Consider the following 4,995-nt stretch of genomic DNA (forward strand, 5'->3'; position numbering starts at 1 on the left):
CAGTTAATGCTGAACTCAAAGTAACAAACTTCCAAAAATACAAAGAATAAACGCAGGCAGAACACACAGCATGAATGAGGGTAGATCGCAATATGGATACAGAGAAACACAGGGCTTAAATACACAGAGGGAGCAATCAGGGAATGGGAAACAGGAGGGAAACACAGCTGGGACAAATCAGGGCTGACCAGACAAAGCAAAACAGAAGCAAAACCAGATGCATTAACATGAGACACGGACTTTCGAAGTAAAACAGGAAACACAGACTGAACTTACAGACGGACTCACAAGCAGGCACCGCAACAGAGGGAAGAGAGACGTGGGACCAGGGCAGACACAGACACAGACACAGAATAGAGGGAGTATGGAAACCAAAACCTTCACAAAAATAAACTAAGAAGAGAACACAAATAAAGGGTACAAAACTGAAGCCACTGGGTCAACGACCCAGGAACCCTGACAGATGGCAGCTTCCTCTGCCTCACACTCCTGTCTGACTGCATTCAGCTGGCAGTGAGAGGAAGCAGAAAAGAAGCAGCTGATATTTGGACAGCACGCGTGATGGAAAGGAGGATTTCAGTTCATGTGCACATGAATGATTTGTGTTTTCTCTGCAGGTGAAGGCAGAAAGTATGTGTGAGCTGATGTGAATTCAGCAGCATGGATCAGTATGAGGACAGAGAGGAGGGAGCCCCTCCTGCTAAAACCACTCTGTGTGGGGAACATGAGAGCCAGACCAAAGCTCAGAGGTGAGATGACCATCTCTAACTGTCCATGACTCTTCTACATGTCACAGCTCACCACTCATATCACTGCTCCATCATTATTCACAGGAACCAACCTGGACCTCCACCCAGCTGTGTGTATTTAAAGAGTGACCAGTCTAAACATGAAGCCATTGACTTTAAAAAGGGGAAGACCTCTGCTGCATGCAGGTGAGCTGTTAGTAACGTGAAGAATTTAAGAGGTTTCTTGATGAATGCTCAGTCCTCCAGGTAAATAAATCCCCAAAGTTGATTCTGATCATCTCGACATAGTTTTCAGTGGGAGAAAGGATGCTGAATGGATTATAGGGACAAGTGGATGAGAAATGTGTCTGACAGTCAAATGACTCAGAGACAAACAACAGAGGCTTGAACTTTCCTGTGACGCTGATACTAATCCTGCTAGTGGAACTGATCACAGCCATGGAAACAGCAAAACAGAAACAGCCCAAATAATCCAACATCAACACGAAGGATAGGAATGCACTCGCAACACTCAGTATTAACAACAACAACATTATCATCCTTGCGGCAGACGAGGGTATGTTGCTAAACCAGAAAGACTGAAGCAGTTAGAACAAGACGATGCTATTGACCAGACGTTGTACCACAGTATTTACACAGAGGAATCTACAGCAAGTCTGTAGGGTTTACCCAAGATACATAAACAGGGTGCAACTTCAAGACCAATTGCCTGTACAGGGCTCTAGACTAACTTTTTGCCATGGTTGCACTGGTGCGCCTAAAAATAAAATTTAGGCGTACAAGCACAAAAGTTAGGCGTACCCAAATTTTTTAACTGCGTTGCTTAACACTGCAGTTTTACATGTTCACGTTTTTTTGATTTGTAAATGATTAACTAACAACCTTTCAAAATGATTAACTTGACACCCCCTTTGCTGCCCAAATTAACAGCAGCTCCATCAGCCCCCATAGTAATGATTTTATCCAACCAGTTACTGCACAGGTCCCAAAGAGCAGCAAATGCTTTCTTTGAGGCAGCATAAATTCCTAAACAAATTAAAAAAAATACGATTTACTTATCAGATCAAGAGTTTACAATGCAGTCTTTTTCAGTTTGAGTTTCTATATTCATGTATTATTGCTATGTTTAATTTTCAATGATAAGAATATGCTAGATATGGTTAATTCAGTAACACGACGTAATATTATTAATCATATACATAGAACCAGAAGGGGTTCTAGAAGGGGAAGCAACACCAAAAATACATAATAATATCACAGGTCCATGACTGCCCAGGGGTCCTGGGTCGCCCAGTCCCAGGACCCTGACAGTACCCCCCCTCTAAGGGTCGGCTCCCGACGACCCAAAAACAAAAACACAAACCAAAAACAACAGTACAACCAACCCAGGGCGGGCGGCGGGGGGTCCAGGACGGAGGGCCAGAACCAAAACGAGCAAAAACCACCAAAGAAACAACCCACCCAAGGTCACAGTCCCAAAGTCCGACCGCGCATCCCGCAGCGGAGCAAAAAAGAAAAAACGCCACAAAACAGTCTCAGGTGGCCCATCAACACAATAAAAGAGTTCAGGGGGCCTACCTCGAGTCCAATGGTGGCGACGTTGCAGCTCCGGCGGACGGCCACGGGTCCGGCAGCAGCAGCAAAGCAGTTCTGGGGGCCTGCCACTGCTCCAGTGGCGGCGGCACTGCTGCCCCTCCGGTGGTGGGCCCCGGGTCCAGTAGCTGCGGCGCTGCTCCCCAGGCAGCCTGCCCGGGATCCAGTGGCGGTGGCGGCGCTGCTGCTCCTCCGGCGGCCTGTCCCGAGTCCGACGGCAGCGGCGCTGCTCCCCAGGTGGCCCGCCCCGGATCCAGTGGCAGCGGCGCAGCTCCGGTGAGCAACAGCGAGGTGTGGTACATGGTCGATGACACGCTGGTCGCTGACGCAGATGCGCTGGACGTAGCTGGCGTGGAGGGCGCGCCAGACGCGGAGGTACCCCTGACTCGCCGACCGCCAGTTCTGGCTGAGCGGGTCCCTCTGGACCTCTGAGCCCCCCCCGGCGGTGGCGCGGGCTCCTCCGGCAGCGGCGCTGGCTCCTCCGGCTCGCTGAGCTGCTCAGCTGGTGGCTCGCTGAGCTCCTGCTCGGCCAGCGCGAGCTCCGGCTCGCTGAGCTGCAACTCGGCTGGCAGCGCGAGCTCCGGCTCGCTGAGCTCCTGCTCGGCCAGCGCGAGCTCCGGCTCGCTGAGCTGCAACTCGGCTGGCAGCGCGAGCTCCTCCGGCTCACTGAGCTCCTGCTCCGGCTCGCTGAGCTCCGCAGCTGGCAGTGAAAAAGATATCAGAATGGTGGCTGCAGGCAGATGAGACGATGGCGGTGTTACAGCTGCAGATGGTGAAGCAGCGAGTGGTGTGGAGACCTCTGACCGAGGTGATGTTACCTGCGCCGTCAGCTTGTCCACTGCAGACACAAACACAGATGGTGAGGGAAATGGAAAATTGTCCGTACTACTCACCGCAGCCGGCTCTTGAGATGTCCGTGAGATGTTCCTCACCGGATTAGGCTGCGGTGAGGAACGCTGGCGGCGCGAACGTCGTTTCCGTGTAGACGTCGGGGCCGGCGTCTCAGGCTGTGAATCCACCAGCTGTCCGGGCCGGTGAGCAGCCTGAGGAGGAGAGTGGAGGTGGAGGGTTGAAAGCAGGAAGTCCAGGACTACTGAATTAAGGGAGTCCACCAGCCAGGGGAATTTAAACAGCATCTCCTGCAGCCGCCTCTCCATGGCGCGACGCAACCCCTCCGCGGGCTTCTCCCACCACAACTCACATAGGCGGTAAACTTTGTCCATTACCTCCCTCCTGAGCCTCTCCTCAGAGACCGCTGGGTCCATGCGTGGCGGGATCATTCTGTCACAGTTTGGCATGGCAAACCGTGGGGGGTGTGGGGAAGGAGGACCCAGGCGCGGTGCTCAAATTACAAGCAGTGCGTTTATTTACAGTGTGTGGTACAAAGCAACAATAAATCCCCGTGTTTTCCCCAGACTCCCGTGTCGTGTCCTCCTAGTGCTCTCTGCTCCCGTGTCAGCACTCACGGTGCTCACTGCTCTTCAAGCCTTCCACGCTCCTCCTGCGGGAAACAATAGCAGCAGCTGTCAGGACACTCAACAATGGCAGGCATACACTTCACGACAAAACCTAAACTGGGTAACTAACGTGGAGTTCCAAGCAATGATCCAAGCTCCAAGACTCACTTAAGTAGCTCCCCCGACGAGGCCTGGTCAGCAGCAGGTGTGTGGCTTCGGGTGTGGCCAGTCCCCTAGCAGGGCCACACCCCCCAGACCTGACGGCGCCTATAAACAAGTGCTCAGACACACAGCCACCCACACACACATATGTACAAGCATCGAGAAGGGGAAGCAACACCAAAAATACATAATAATATCACAGGTCCATGACTGCCCAGGGGTCCTGGGTCGCCCAGCCCCAGGACCCTGACAGTGTCAGCGATTACGCCTATAAACTGGGCGCACGCAACATCATTGCTGTATGTGGGGTTTATGTCCAAGCCATTTTTCTTGTGAAGAGTTATTTCTGACTTGAACTTAGTAAACGGAACTTCTTCTTTTGCAATATTGTAGGCGATGTTAAACTTAATGATCATCTCGGCCTCCTCCGATGACCTGTTTACTCCTGCCTGCCGCTGAAAGGCATTGGGGAGCGGGGACATTTTGGCAGAGCATTTATCGCGGCATATAATGTAATGTCTTCTCGATGCTGTATGCTTTTTCAGCGTTTCAATTCGAAACGTATTAGCACCAGTGACAAATGCAGTGTCCGGCCATGGTCTTTCCACACTCGCGACAATAAATGCAGTGCATCATATTGTCAGCTTGGCTGTATCTTAGCCAGGGAAACTGGTCAAGCCACTCGATTCGAAATTTATACATTTTCTCACTTTTACTTTCAGTGGACTCCGGCTGGGAGTCGATCGTATGTGGCTCATTTTCTGATGCCATCTCCGGACCAGTGTTTGACAAAAACAGAGAGGTTGATGGCTCCGTGTCAGAGCGCTGACTCAGAATTTTGGACTGATAAGGCCTTAACTTAACGAAAAAGTTATCAATTGTTCTTTTCGCATTTGCGACCAAATTGGTCGCACTCTAGAGCCCTGCTGTATGATCAACACAGTGACCTATAACATCTCTAGGTTTCTGGCTTTGATCCTCAACCATTTGTAGACAGTTTTGAACACCACATCCAGATCACTTTGGATTTTGTT

Source organism: Astatotilapia calliptera, unplaced genomic scaffold, assembly GCF_900246225.1.
Source record: "Astatotilapia calliptera unplaced genomic scaffold, fAstCal1.2 U_scaffold_2, whole genome shotgun sequence".
Classification (NCBI taxonomy): Eukaryota; Metazoa; Chordata; class Actinopteri; order Cichliformes; family Cichlidae; genus Astatotilapia; species Astatotilapia calliptera.